This window comes from Aythya fuligula, chromosome 5 (genome assembly GCF_009819795.1).
Source record: "Aythya fuligula isolate bAytFul2 chromosome 5, bAytFul2.pri, whole genome shotgun sequence".
In the NCBI taxonomy this organism is placed as follows: Eukaryota; Metazoa; Chordata; class Aves; order Anseriformes; family Anatidae; genus Aythya; species Aythya fuligula.
Window position 1 is genome coordinate 43,868,763 of NC_045563.1, and position 16,792 is coordinate 43,885,554.

Below are 16,792 nucleotides of genomic sequence, written 5' to 3' on the forward strand. Positions count from 1 at the left end.
TACTTGGCCACAAAGAATTGAGTCTTTGTACTTATCAGATAAAACCAGCCTTATAAAAGGCTTGAAAAAATCTTTAATATACAATAACATTTGTAGCAGTCTTCACAGGGTCCGAAAGGTTGAGCAGAAAGGCTGGCAAAGGAATGCTCTCCATAATCTTCGTCATTTTTGTCAGCATTGGCAGACGTCTTTTGGCACCACTTCCTATTGTTTATACACACATGTAGCTGGCCTAGGGACTCACCCCCCTTGTGACTGTCACATGGCTTAAACCTAATTGAAGCTATCTCTGCAGAAGTTAATAGTTAGATGTTTAGAAATAGAGGAAATGAATTTAGGCTTTAGGAAGATTGTTAGACATGGAGACCTTCAATATGAAACCAAGGGTAGGATTTACTGCAGGTTTGCTGTAGGTGTTGTAATAATTAACTTGTTTCCTCAGGTCTTCAATTGAGGAATGAGGGTTGTCAAAGCTATTACTAGACATTTTGCATGACGTTGAGCCCCAAGAATTAACATACAATTTCCCAACCCTGATTTCTTTGAGAAGCAGTAAATCTCAGGTTCAATAAAAAAAAAAAAAAAAAGAAGATGCAGTAAACAGACCCATCTCCCTCAGTTGTTGTTCTAATTTTAAGTTCCATACAAACACTGAAAAAATGCTCTCTACATAATACAGCTTTCTCAATCTTTAGACATTCCTTTCTTTTGAGAGGAATTTGATACAATTTATAGCCATTCTGGTGATTAAGGATTGACTGGCACTAACATTGGAAAGTAAAAACAGGACAGGACAATTTGATACTCCTCTTCCCTCCCTGCCTGCCAGTTACAAGAGGATTCTTTACATTGCCTTTAACCAATTTGTAAGCCCTCAGGCCGATAGTAAGGATCAATCCTCCTCCTGCTTGTATTTCTGTTCCCTCGACTGTGCTGACACTGCCGCTTTTGCTGCCATACATTAAGCCTAACGAGGAAATCATTCTATTTATTTTTTACTCAGTTCTGAATTACATCAGTTTCCTGATCCTACTCTGAACAGCCATGGGAGTACTTAGGCTAGCACAAGGGATGCAAACAGGATACCAAAGTACGGTCTCAGATGAGCCTAAACTGACCACAAAAATCATAACTTGCATGTCCAGGTCACAAAAACCACAAAGAGGGGAGAGACAAGGCAACAGAGAAGACGAGTACGGTCTCTCCTAAATTACAAATCCAATCAAAATGGATTTTAAGAAGTGTATTAGCAAAATCATTTCTCAAGGGGGAAAAAAACATTATTTTACAGAACATGTATAAAACAATAGTTCCGTATGCAAAAACATAGCTTTCACATGGCTTTAAAAAAATCCAGTTTCGTTTAGTTACGTATGATTGTTATGTGTGTTAGACTCCACTCCCCCCAATAGGAGTGTGCTTCAAATCCTTTCATTGTAAACAAGCTCAGAAGCCTCTTCCTTCAGGGCAGACTCTCCCTGTTCTACCAGACTGCTCATTTTCATATTTATGGTATTTTCCCATCTCTCTGATACCTGCTATTTTTCTACAAAAATAAGGGACACTTGATAACTCTGTGTTCCCTCTACACTTTGGCCCCTCAGCTGTAAATAAGAGTACTACCACATGAATTCGCTGCATTTTATTATTAAAGTGAATTCAGAGAGTACTTAGAAACAGAGTGGCAGATATTTTGTATTTGTGCAAGGATGCATGAAATAAAGCCTAATACTAGGCAAGGCAAAATACAAGGCTAAAAAGAAATACGGAGCAACTACTTGAATGGTATGGATCCCATGGAAAAGCACTGGCTGAGGTTAAATAACTACAGGACCTACATGTAGATATGGAAGGAGACAAGCTAGAATTCTAGCATCTAATATTAGAGACTTGGTAAACTTAGTTCTATTTTAACAGAATGCTGCATTTTGGACAAACCTGTACTAGATTTTACAGATGGAAGGGTATTCATTTTTTCAAGCAATAAACAGACAACAGTCTTTCAACAAATAAACTCCAAGATCTCAAACAGGAATACTGAAATTTTCCTTAACTATGTACGAATGAATCACTCATTTCACTGACAATCCACATCCCATGCTCCACATCCCTTACACTGTTTGATCCAAGTATACCAGAACATTTAGTTTGCCAGAGAACTTCCACATAACTTCAACTTATTCAAAAATCAGTATTTCACATCGAAGTTGACCATTGAAAAATTTGAAGAAATATTTTCTGGGAGTAAAGTGAAGATCTTGCTTTGTTTCATTTTTAAAGAAATGTGAGTGGTTTTAAAACTGCTCTACATTTCACACAGCACTGCCCATAATAGCAGCGCTCATTAAAAATCCTTTTTGTTGCTCCAAACACACAGAAAAGCCTGACTTAAGGACAACTGTTTATCTTGATTAAACATATTTCTCATAGCCATTGAGAACAAGGGAGAGAAGTTATTATATTGTTTTGGGCAGGTAAAATTGCATATGCAACCTAAGGGTAATTTAATAATACATATATAGGGTTTCACAGTCTTACGGTATTAATAAATCCTGATGTACAGCACTTGAAATATCCATCTAAGAACTCAAACCTATTAAGATGTATCATGGAGAAAAAGAGGCAAGTAATCTGCATTAATTGGTAAAGCATGACTTTATGAAGAATTTATCTTGTGCTGTTGGAATAGTAACGCTTTTCTATATAATTCAGGCAACCAAACTCTAGTGGATTCACCAATCCAGGAACACACCTGGTAAGTAGGTATACTTACTTTCTAGATCAGTTGTAAACACTTAACTCTCTAGAAGAGAAGAAAAAGATTGTTTTGAAAATAAATCAACTGCATGTAAAGCAACGCCACCCGCAACGCAATGCTCACATTTTTCTAAAGCCCATTCAGAGTTCCAGAAGGAAGGAAGGAAAGGCCTGCAATATTTCTGAAAGAAACATAATACACTGAAGCAGCTTGAATATACATACCAGCGCGCACATCAATGCGTGCTTATCCTATTAGGGCATGTCACAAGGCTAAGAACAATAGTAAGATTATTTTTATTTTTTTTAGTATTTTGTTTGAATCATATAATTACACACAAAAAATTAATCTTCATTCTTAGATGTTTATTACACTGAAGATAAAGCAGAATGGTTTTGGAAAAATAAAATATACCAGTGAGGTGGAAGGCTTGACTAATAGCAGCAATATAAGAGCTGACACACCTGTACAGCTATTGCTGTTCTAGTTCTCATTCACAAAAAGCAAAGGGAACATGAGAGAACAGCCTCCACCCTCAATTTTCAACAAAGACAGTTTGAAACATTACTGCATTAAGAACATGTAAACCCTGATGCATTAAGAAGAGCTTCTGTATACCCATATGGACCTGATGATATCTTTGTATTTTAATTAATCCTTAAACTATCTTGAAGAACAAATGGACTTTAAAGAAAGACCTTCACTACTTTAAATAAAAATTAAATAAATTCCATTTCAAATCAGACTTGATTTTGCAAATTAAAGACTCTAGTAAGATTCTTACTCTAAGGAACTGTGCAGTAAGGCAGGTGCCGGTGTTTATAGCAGGATCATACATGTTTCAAAGACATTTGAAACGTTTAAAGTTTCTGTAGAATAAAAAGGAATTGGAAAACGATTTTCTGGGGAACCTTGTCAATAATGAGTTACATATGAGGTCAGTAACTACTGTACCTACAGTAGTAATGATATGGAGATGTTTCCTAAAGGTTCCCTTTTTTATAGACCTTTTTCATTTCAGCTGATGTTCATTTCTTGATCTTCAACTGATACTTTCCTCAGACCTATCTGATCACTTCCCGATCATTTCTCAAAAGCAAATACTAACCATCAGAAAAGTGACATCCTTGAGCAACTTTCCCACAAGAGTGCCAGATTAAAAAAAAAAAACAAAACGAACAAATACAGCTTATCCCAAAGAGGAATCTGTTTAGTTAATGATAATTGACAGATACAAGGGAATCTGCTCATCTGCAAGTCCCCTTTTGCCTTGCAATGGGTATAGCTGAAACCAGGATTGCAAAATCCTATCCTTCCCTGAATATATCCTTCCTAGTTTTTGCTACCACTATGTTATCTCAGATCATTTAAAGTCAAAAGCTTGCCTTTTTTTATTTTCTCCCCTACGGGACAGGTTACCATGAAGTTCCAACAGCTTCTTTGAACACCTTCCAGAAAATTTAGCTTTCCATTTCTAACCCTATTGTTAAAATTTTTGCAGATCTTCAGTATTTTTCCCACCTAGTACCACTGCTTCTTCTCTAGTTTACCCAATTCATGTATCGGTCAATTGATCAAATTTAGGAGTAGTAAATTTTATTTTGTCCCACCATATGTATCACATCGTTTGCCTCTTCAAGTTTCCTCCTTTTCTATTTTGTGGTCAAACTTTTAAGTGGCAGCTTAAAACACAGCTTAAGCGTACCTCCATTCTGTCACTGTTCCTTACTTGAGATGATTCATGCAATCATTTTTCTTGTTCAAGGATTCTTTTTATGGCCACTCTCCTAATCAATTTGATATTTAGGAATAGCAGAATAACATAAAAAAAAAAAAGTTGATTAAGTCCCAAGAACAGTCAAAAACCTCTAAAATTATAGATACAAACTGTTACACACAGCATTCTCCTGAAAGACTAAAATGTAACACTGTTCCACTTGAAAGACAGGTGGCCCAGAGAAAGATGCAGTGGGAAAGCAGGCAGCATGTGCATCTAGATGCACAGAAATGCTGGGAGATAAGGGGAAGAGGAGAGCACAGATAACTAAGTAACACACTATGTAGCAGCCGCACCATGCATGAAACTAACACAACGCACCAAGACTCAATGATCAAATCAATTTCAGGAAAAAATAAAGTTAACCTGGTTACCATCAACATAACATAACATACCGAACTACTAAAATGCTCCATGCCAAGGTGTCTGAACACGTCCCCACACACCAGCTCTCCTTCTCCCCACACACCTGAGAACTTCGCAGGCACCGCACTTGAACATCTTAACTCCTGTGCTACCAAGTTCGCACTTTGCTTTGTACTTGACATGCAAACCATCAAGAACATCAGCAATCCAGGCAGACCCAAGATTCCGTATTCTTTTTTTAGCTGAAAGGTATCAACAGCCGTAATTTATTATTTCTTTAATCCATTGACAATCAATGGGAACGCCTGCAGGCCCAAAATTGCCTAACCAGACAACACACTCAGAAAAGCCAAAAAAATCCCTCATTTCTACCTGCAAGTTGTTCTATCTCCACCAGTATCAAAAGTTTCACTGAGAAAACACCACCTTTCCATTCAAACATCAGATGTCATCAGTCAGACAACTAAATAGCTAACAGAAACGTAAGCAGCACTGGTATTTCTTACTGCTCACACAGCTCCTCCTCCAAGAAGGGTCCATATATCACCCTTGTAACTGCATGCTATTAGCAAGTACAATGAGCTCTTAAACATGTTTGAACAGAAACCCCAAGACTCCGAGGCAGTCATGTTTCTAATAAGAGTTACAGAAAGCTCAAGAAACAAATCAAACTCATATACATAAACTAAGCTCTTTTTGCAATTAGGTCTGTTGGAAAACATAAGCATCCTTCCTCTAGTATGTACCGCCTGAAGATCAAGTCATGTAAAATAAAACCCTACATCTATTTTCATAACTGACTTGCTTCTGGACTTTAATTCATTTCACATCAGCATTCCCAACAAATACGGATGTTAGTGCTCATACGACTTCTACAGACAAAAGTTAATAAAGAATATTAAATAGTTCTACATATCAACATATAGTCACTTTCAATAGACTAAAGAGAAGTGCAAGAACCTCAGTTACATATATTGATAGATTAAAATCAAGTCCATCAATGTCAAAAGTTAAACACAAAATACTTCCTATATTAGTCTCTAGTCAGCATCTTCACTAAACCAACCAGCAGTTCTCTGCCACCATATTTGTAATAGCACAAAAATCAGAGTTGGCTTTCGTCAACACCCAAATGCTCTCTCTGCTTTGATATCCCAGTAAAGAAAGTATTTTGAAGACATTTGGCCTCACCAAAGATGTCAGTTTATTCACAAAATGTTCTATGCAAAGTAATGCTAAAATAATCCCTATTTTCTCACTCCAGTTTTTCAAGTAATTTTCTGCCCAGACATAAAAGCTGATTCTTATAAATGCGTGTACATTAGGTGTGCATACACACATACATAAATATACAAGATTTAAAAGCAACCCCATACCATATACCCATACCACAATAATGAGAGTTTCAAAATAAACTACTGAACATGCCTGCATCTTCTCTATAAGGCACTGAGAAACAGATCCAAGGGTGCTAATGACAGGTCCACAACTTAACAAACACCCTTTGATTTTTCCAGCTTACAGCACGAACTGGTGGCAAAACACATACTCAAGCACAAAGCAACCAGAGCACCTGTAAGAGAACTTCTTCATCCAAGGTCAGAAGTGTTTTGCAAATGGGAGTCTTAGTATCTCTACTGGAAAGGTTCTTGTACATTTTCTTCTGTTTTTGACTTTCTTCTTCACATTTCTAATTTTTCAGAACCAGCTGTTAGCTACCAAGAGGTAGGTTCCACCATCCTCCAACAACCAACCAAATTTCTAAGCTATTGTACTTTGTTACAGGTTCTCCACACTGAGATCATGTTTCTACTTTAGTTAATAGAAAGTCAACTGTATTTCTTAGCAGAAATGAGCCATTAGAGTACATATAGCACTAGCTTCCTTTTCATTTAAGACAGCCATTTAATACTGTGCACATATAAGATTTTACAGAAAAGCTGTGCAGTCAACCAAAAATACACGTATAAATTCTCTCTTCCTGGAGGAAAATAATCTTTGGGCTTCCCTGACCAGAAAACTGGAGTGGGGGCACCTAGAAAAGGGCGTTCTCAAACCAAAATTGATGCAAATGTTATCAATTTTAAAAGATGAGAAGATCAATCAAAGCATTTTGACATTTAGATAGACCATACTTCAGTCAGTTACCTTTGCACCAAAGCAAAGGTTTGTCTCAAGTTTTTGTTTTTAAACAGAAAGAAATGCCATAGTTCTCTTGGTAGCTTATTCCAAGGGTCCAGGTCTTCATTTAAGTACTACAACCTAAGTTTGTGTTCTTTCCATCAAAATTAAAACCACTAGATCAAATGACAGAGTAAAACATAGCTTACTTTATGAATTCATTTATCCTACTTCTGTGACTACATAAAGTACTCATTTTTCACTTCACAGAAATTTCAGCTTGTTTCCTGATTATTCCCAAGGCTGCTCTACAAGAAAAAAGGGCAGCTACCTTTACACATAAGCCTGTAGACACTGCTCAGTGAGATAATTTTTATTTATTTTTTTTTTTTTAAGGTGGAGTGCCAGTCTATTGTGTCACACTCCTTAATCCAAACTGCTTTCTATTTCAAAATTCAAAAGTATCTGAAAAAGCATTCTAAAAGCCAGGGAGGCACTTAGCGAGGCTTGCTTTCAGATTTATATTTGGTCAGCCACCAAGACTGAACTCTAAATGGATCATTCCGAGATGTTACTTCTAGCCCTCGATTTTTTTTGGCCAAATTTTTAGCATTCCTTTCAAAATTACTACTAAAGAATGGGCCATTATATTGCAGTGTTGACCTTGCCAGTTCTGCACAGATCACAAGACAAAAATCACTTCCCAATTTCTATATTTACAGCTCCCATTTTTAAAAGCACAAATTATTCAGGGGTTTACTGACTTTCTTTTACTAGAAAAACTCAGAGGTCCTGGAGGAAAGCAGCTACGTGATTATTTAAGCAAAACTTCATCCTGTCCCTATCACTCGCATTTTCCACATTTTCTACATTTCTACTAAACGCATGCGCCCTACAAGCACCATCTTAAGAAGAAAAGTTACACACCTCTGACCATTTGTATCTAAAAAGATTCCTGTAAATTCATTTAAACTGCTGGACATTCTGGGCATATACGTAAGCCAGTTATAAAGCTTTCTTTCCAGCAGATACCACCACAACCAGTAAGACTAATTACACACTGATGGTAACATCAAAACACAACATTTGATAAGATTAAAAATATCCTTACTGTCAACATCATTATTCTGGTGCATTATTAAAATGAAGTTACATTGTTTAATTACTCTGCTAGTAATTAAATGCCATATTTAGAGCCTCATTAGACACCTACTACTAATAGACCTAAGAATATTAAGCTCTCTATCATAACTTGTAGTTGTAGCACAAGAGCACAGAGATCAAAACAAAGTTGTACGCTTTGTAGCGTGGCAGGTGCTTACAGTCACTGGAGTGGAAAGGGAAGGACAAATGCCAGCACGGCAAATATTCTCAAGAACGTGCACTTCCTTTTCCAAAGCCAGGAACATCTATTTTTTATTTAGGAATACATAAGGGGGAAGTATAACCTGCAGCATATTGAACTCAAACAAGCTAAAGGGACCCGTTTTAGTGATGAACACTCGTGCCAGTGTTCATCAACCGCAGGTCAGTAACATACGTTCCCAAGGAACAGACAGAAAAAGGAAACAAAACGCTCAGCTGTCAGAGCTAGAACACGAGAAGCCCTCTCTATGCACACAAAGGAACACAATACCACAGAGCTTGAAGAGCTCAGCATCATTAAGTCGGCAGCCATGTTGGCATCACCAAATTGATAATCAAGTTAATGGAAACAGAAGTTAGGTAACAAAAGAGAGGAAGAGTTGAAATGCTTATATATAGTACATATAAAGTATAGCGTAAGGCATTTTAGGAGAGGCCTCACAAAGTTGATGAGGAATGGGTATTTTGCACCTCATAAACGTTAATCTAGCCTCATGGCACAGAGCAGTGCCAACAGTCTCTAGTTTACACCACTTATCAGCGCGGTACCGCAGCCAGCAGTCCTGCCTTCTGCCAATTCCACTGTACAAAGCTCGCTAAAGCCACAGAACAGAATGAGTCTTACAGAACTTGCAGACGTGTTTACACGCTCTCCTTGCATACTTCCAGAAGTTCTGTTTGTCTAATCAGGATCTTTGTCTTTTCCTCTCCAGGGTACCCAAGGTTTCTGTTCTGGCATCCTGGGGTTTGGTCACTACAACTTCATTCACCCAGGACCCCAAAACAAACCAAAACACATACCAACAAACACCCGTATCCTTGAAGCAAGCAAGCAATTTCAGTTTCACAACTCCAAGTGCCAAGTGTTTGAATGAGTCAAATCCATTTCCCGTTACTACTTATTCTCTACTTTTTCATAGTGTGTTATCTGAAATACAAGCAAACATACTCTAGCTACCTCGTGCTAACCTCAATAGCAAGCAAAATAAGATATGGTAGCATTCCTCTGGGAATACTTTAGAGATAAAAATTATTTCACAGAGGAACAAACCACAACTTGGAGTTACATAGTAGAACCAAGCATTCTCCAGCATATTACACTGCCCACTACTGTAAAGCCAGTTTCTGTTGTTTTTATTATTATTATTATTTTATTTTTATTTTTTATTTTAAAACGTTGTTACATGATCATCAACCTCAAATTTGATAGCAGTTAAGTATCAACCATGTTCTGGGAGAAGACAAGCCAAGGTAAGGGAGTGAGAGAAACTTTACTGCAAGTGATCCATTAAAAGAAAGGGAGCTAATGAGGAAGTTGCTCAGACATCTGGAATTTCTCAAGCTCATTCTCTATTTCAGGATCATTTCGATCAGTATTCAGAGAAACTAAGTATTTCAGAACACACAGCCAACGCATGCACATGTAACACTAACATATGCGTAAGCATGTACAATCCCTTCAAAAAAGCCAAGAACACACTCCATCCCCCAGTAACATGAAATGGAATTCAACCCAGAAAAAATATTTTCATCTTTTGTTCCTAACAACAGATTATTGCCAATCAGCTGTTTTTATTAAAAACACTATAGTGATAAAAAAATCCTACAGACTGCTTGAACTCACACTGGAGATTCAGGAGTGGTCCTGAAGAACAGCCAACTTCTTAATTAGCTCTTATACCTGTTGGAGTTACGCAGATGAAGCAGAAGGTATCATTAAACTGTATATCCTGCTGAGCCATTCCTTAGGATAATTCAAGAACAACTGAAGTGCCAAAATCCAACTCTCAGATACACAAACAAAGCTGTTACAGGTCACACATTTGTCCTGAAGATTTGTTAAATCAGTGGAGGATCCAACTTCCCTAGCCATTCTCTTTGTCAATTAGGAAGGAGATCATTACCACCTTCTCCCAACTTCTTAAATGACAACAGGATGAAAACACGCGCCTCTATCTCAACCCTTATTTTCAGTGTGGAAGAAATTATTATAACACCAGATACTTCATAAAAAATCCTCAAAGTAAGGTTTCTCAGAGAGCCATTAAATACACATAGGAGCGATGGCAAAAACTAAGAAATAAAATACTGCACTCCCCCAGGAAGTGTTACATGCCTTATCTAAAATAAAGCTGTGTCAAAAAAGAAAAACGTCACCAAAGTAACTGTTAATTAAACAACAGTTCTGTTCTCTGCTTCTGATAGTGATTTTATTCCAAATAATTATTTATGAAAGAGTAATCATGACACGGTAAAATAATTTTGAACCCTAGTGTGGACAGGAGGAGTGTTGCAGGAAAAACCCTACACAACTGCTATCCTGATCAGTGTCTTCATGTACATAAAGCCCATAGCCATCCACACATCATTTCTTATTCCATCTCTACATGGCTGCACAGGTAGCTCAGTGTCCTGCACTCTTTCGCTGTGTTTTGCCTGTAGGATATCACATGAAAATTATATAGAAAAGTTAAAGATGTAAATCAACTCAAAAAAAAAAAAAAAAAAGAATATTGGAAGAATTAGGCAATTGGAAGAATTAGTGAAAACCCTTTTTATGAGGAACACGCTAATCCTTTAAAGCTACAAATAGTATCTAAAATTTATAATTAACAAAACGTATTATTAATAATGTACCTACATTGGCAGGAGAAAATACGAACTCCTACTTAGCTCAAAACAGTTTGAGGAACCTCCTTACATCAAATTTGTCTAGGTATCTTTTATGGGAAACTCAGCTATATAGCAGCTGCCTTCCGATTAAAAACTGCATCTTCCCTGTGTACATTACCCACACAGGCTTTGGGCCTTCAGTAAAAGCAGGCACCTGAAGTTCTTCCAGAGGCTATCTGCCTCTAACTCATTTCACTAAAAAGCTTCTGAAAAGCCACGGTTAGGAAACCCTCAGATAAATCTAATTTCCCTCTATCCAAAATACACAGAACTCTCAATTCAGTGCTTTAAACCGCAAAAAGGGCAAATGCCACACAATATGCAGCTGTTTTCATCATTAGCTTAGAGAATGACTAATGACAGAAGTTTCTTGTTTTAACTTGATCTATGCTATTTTATACTGAAAAAAAAAAAAGTTTCATTATAAAGCAAAGATATTAAGCACTCCCATACTTGATCGTGCATATAAACAACACTTATTCACATAGAGGTACTTCAGCACTCCTGCTACAGCACATACCTCCATGGCCTGCATGAACAGAAGTCAGACATTTTAGCTGCATATATTATTTGCATAGCTCATGGCATTTACAAGCATTCCCAAGAAAGAATGTTCATCAATTTTTTGCAACTTATTTCACTGTATTTTCAGTTAGTGCTGTTTAACTACTAAAACAATCCTGTAAAAAAAAAAAAAAAAAGTTTAATTTATATTCAGAATAAGTACTGAGGTACACCTGTAAGACGCAGTGAAATAGCGGTTTATCAATTATTCATCTTTTCCAACAGCAACCCTCTCGACTGCAACCGATAGCTGCTGTATGCAGTTAGAACGCACCAAGCGTTTCGCTACTGTGGCATCTGCCTTTCCTACCTGCAACCCTACCACGTTCCATCACAATCAATGTCCCCACTATTAATCAGAGCTTGTTATTTAAGCAAAAGGCTACTGAAACTGCACTGCAGGTATATTTTATAAAACAATAACATCAAAGCTATCAGTGCTACTTTAGAGGTCAAAAGAATATAAACATGGCTACATCAGGTCAGACCAACAGCCCACCAACCACAGCATACCACTTTTAACTGTGGCCAAAAAGGCAGCTCCATGGGAATTAGTATAAAAACAGAAGAATAAACATCAGAAAATGCTGCCCAATCTCCAACTTGTAACTCAAAAGCATCCTGAACCAGAGGTACTATCTTTGAACTTAAACACCCCCAAGGATTTTTATTCTATGAATTTATCCAAACACTTTTTGACCCAAGAATATTTTAACAGCTATAGTATCCCTGCATAAAATTCCACTAATTCCAAAAATTTTCATTTTGTATCATACTTCCTAGATGTTAGCTAAGACTCAATGAATCTTTCTTCATGTTAAGAAAATAATGAAGATTCTGCAACCATCATAACTTCTTCCACTTCCAATCTATCATCATAAAAAATGTGCCTTCCAAAAGCAAGACGATGTCTATGCTATCTGAAGAATTATTCTGTCAATTTAAAGAGCAAAGTATTCCCTACGTTCCCATGCCACTGCTCAAACCTGCAACAAAGCAAAACCAGACACATGCAACCAAATATTTCAGCAATTTATTATCACTACACTTCCTAAATGTTTTGAAAAAATGTTGAAACGTGGCATGCACACTGAACAGTCTCATCTAGTTCATGATATTTACACATTTGCATATGTTTGCACATCTACAATCACAGGTAAAATGCCTAATTTAGATAGTCAACTCAAGCGTGAAAGTTGCCCAGAAAAACACAGCTTTTATTGAAAGGAATGTCCTATTGGAATGTAATTATGGAATATTTATCAGGTTCTCAAAGATCATAAAACTCCTTTAATGAGCTGCTCCCCACTTCTTGGAGGAGGAGGGGGAGATACAGAAAGAAAAAGGCAGGCGTGCAAGGAAAATCTTTTTCTCCCAACCCATGTAAAGTATGTAAAATGGTAAATAAAGTGTTCTATTATGTGTTCACTAAACAGCTGAGGAAAAAAGCATCTGTAAAATTAGATAAACTAGGAACTATCACGAATGCTGTCACTTTATATAATGGAAAACATATTACCAAACATATTAGTCTTCACGCACATTTAGGTTAGAAGGATGCATGCTCAGCATACTGAAGTTGTACACACATTGTTGTGAGTACTCAAGTTTCTTAATTATTCTTCCCGATTTTAAAACATTTGGAACTAACACCTACTGTTAAGTTTCTCTCAACACATTACCATGTGATTTTGAAGTATCAGGTAGTACTCAACATCCTGTTTATCCAGTTCAGAAGATATGAAGAAATTTCATATTTCATCAACAATTGAGACCTTCATTCTGACTGACCAGATCAGCCCATATGCCCCACAAAAAAAGTAGAGTCCTACTGGTCTTCTTAGATATCTGAAAAGTTGCAAGATCATTAAGATTTCCTACAAAGCTCCTCAACACAACTTGATCTTCCTTCCCATGAGTTTCTGTAATGCATCTCCAAGTATTTTCCCACTTTTTTTTTTTTTTTAAACTGAAACCACAGAGCCACTTACAGATTTGATAGAAAAACTGTTTCCTTTAGGAAGTAACATCCAACCACAGAGGTTTTCTATAACCCCTCTAGAGTGCATAAACATTATAGAAAACACAACCTGAATTTACCCCAGTGTAACAGCAACTAACATCAAGGTCATGACACTGACAGGGCAAAGTTACAGGTGTAATTACACAATATTGTTATATTCAGAATCATCCTTCTGTGGGATTACAGAACAGACCCAGCCTATTACTTCAAGAGATCAGTACACTACCCGTGGCTGGAGTATTTCGTCTCTACACAATAGTGAGAAAGAACTAACAAAATTAGTCTGGCAGCCACTGTTACAAGTGAAGGAAAAAGTCTACTATGGCTTAAGCACTGCAATCCTGATGTTTGGTATTTCTGTCTTTGACACTGACTTGCACACACAGATTTAGCACACAACTACACTGCTCCATTCGTGCACACAGGCAGACCGGCCACGCACCTGAACAGTTGGAAGAGACACCGTAAAAGTTATTAACATTTAAGATTGAGACTGATGTGCACGTGGACTTAAGGATGCTAGTACACAACTTCTCCAGGTCCGAAGGGCTGACATCCTTTGTCAGTGATTATGGCTGTGGTACAAACCCCAAGACAATTGAAGCAACTTCGCATTTAAATTAATTATAAACACGTATCCCAAACACAGGTAGAACAACAAATCAATAAGTTCATTATAAGATCCAAGGAAACAAATTCTTCCTGCAGATCATGCCCTCATATGCCTCCACCCAAATGCAGAGGGATCTTACTAGGGGAAGAGAAGTCTGACCATTACCTGAGCTATATGGGGAGGAAAATAGGGGAAAGGAAGGAGAAATCACTCAGAATGCCCATTACTTTTTTATCCACAACAAAGAACTATCCTATTCTGTGGACGAGTAAGAATCATAAATTCAGAGCAGGAAAATAAAATCACAACATATTGCTAAGTCATGTAGTTTTCTTTTAGTTTTCTTTCTATACAACATCACTTGCGAAGTTATTGAGGTAACTTAAGAAGGAGCCTTTAATTACCAGCACGGAGAATGAACGTATAGAGTATTGAAAGGCTGAAAGAAGGAAGAAATTACTTGCATGGCTGAGAGTTGCACCTACGAAATCCAATTCTCATGCTTCATGCTTCCGTGTTAATTACCTACTGTCATACTACCAGATTTTTCTTCCCGTTCAACCCAGGAGGCCTCGATCACTTAAAAACCACACACAGGTACTTAGTATTCACAAATGAATGGACTTTGAAGTTTCAACAGGCAAAACTGTTATCTGAGGTCCAAAATATTAAGGCTTCATTAGTCACAAAATAAAGCAGGACTTCACAACCTGAGTTGTAGGACTAAAAATATATACAATGTATACACACACAGAGGCCTGGTAAATACACCTCTTCCAAAAAACACTCCCAACATTTCTGTATCAGGTTTCATCACTACACAGGTTGACATTTAAAGTCCACAGGTAATGCCCTCTCTCTGCCTCCTCCCAACCTCACTTCTATCCTGGGCTTCCTGAGTTATTAAAAGCCCACCCGCGTGCATACACACTGTGTGGTAAGTACACCTGCCGCATCCCGTGACATGATGCACACATGAGGTAGAGTGAATCAACACATATACAGCCAGGGTCAGAATTCTGACAGCACATGAAGAAATAAGCAAATGAAACAGTACAGCCATGGATGACAAACAGCAATTACAAACACAAGCAGCAGACTTGGCAGGAACACATCATAGTGTCTAAAGGCCACATGAGTTCATACCAGCACTTTTAAGTCAGATACAGTTTTCAAAGTCTTAGAACGGAGCTTCACATTTAGGGCACTGAAAGGTACTTAATTTTAAAGTCGCAAGCCTATATATTAAAACAAATATTTAAAGACTGTTTTGTTTGCTAATGAACACCACTAAGCTCTGTTTATTTATAAACAGAGTACAATACTACCGATACGCTACAGAAGAAATGAGAAACAGTTCATTGCTCTCCACTGAAAATGCCTGTCAATGGCTGCCACACTGGTTTTAAAAACAGCCATTCTCTATGTCTAGAAATAGTAAGACTGGCAGTAACTGAAGTATATAGTGAAATATGTTTCACTTTTTTTTTGTTATTATTTTTCCCCATTATTCTATTTTAATTATAGCTGTAACAAAAATAGTGCGAATTACATGTTTAATATAGAGCCAAGAAGTCCTGAAAGACTTGCCCAGGTTCAGATACTGCTCTCTATTCTTCAAATCTGAAAGTACATAATCACAAACATGAGCCGCTGTTCTAGCGAGCTACTAAAAACTCTAATTACAATGCAATTTGATGGAACGCTGCTTCAAGACAGTAAACATTCACCCAATACGTAAAGCACACCAAGAAAAAGGTTATTTGGAAATAATAAAGTTTAACTATTATTGCATAGATTTCTGTCATATGAAAAAATGATGACTCTCACACAAACACCTCAAATTCCATGGATTTTGTAATCTGTACATAAGTTCGGAATAGTTTGTGCATGGTTTTATTTTTACGTGTGAACCTAATTAATAGAGGTGTCTCTTCTGTTACCAAAACCAGGTACTAATGGCGAGATCTACGCTGGAACTACAATGTCTGCTCTCTAACCTGACGCGTTGCTCAATTTTTAGCTCCCGACACAAAGTTGGTGCCGCCACGGACATCAAACTGACCAACTCCTCGCTGTTCCTCAGCAGCGGCTTCTCCCGTACGAGATCTCCCCGGAAAGGAGGCGGAAGGAAAGGGAGCGTGTGCTGGAGCTGCCTCAGCCCGGCGAGGCGCTTTCCTCCAGGAGCAGTTCCCGTCCCCGAGCCCCTTCCCTTCCCGGGCCGCCCCCCGCGCCCCGCACAGCGCTCCGGGAGGCTGCGGCCCCCGCAGGCCGTGGCTCTCCCTAACCCGCTCCCCAGCCCGGGGAGCCCCCGAGCCGCCGTGCTGGGGCAGGGCGGCGATGGCAGCTGTCAGGGTGCTCCTCGCCCCGCCGCCGGCGCCCAGGCAGCGGCCGCCCTCGGCCGGCAGCGGGCCGGGGCCGCCTCGGGAGCCGGGAGCCCAGGCGGCCGCCATGCTACAAACCAAAATGGCTGCCCCGGGGAAGGGAGCCCCGCTCGGGCCGTGAGGGGCTGCGCCTCCGCCGGGCCCCGCC

General features: G+C 38.4%; 1 protein-coding gene across 2 annotated transcripts in view; it reads right to left on the reverse strand.

The window, feature by feature from the left end:
- STRN3 (striatin 3) overlaps positions 1-16,792 on the reverse strand; it is a 60,983-nt gene that overhangs the window by 43,585 nt on the left and 606 nt on the right. The window lies entirely within an intron of this gene.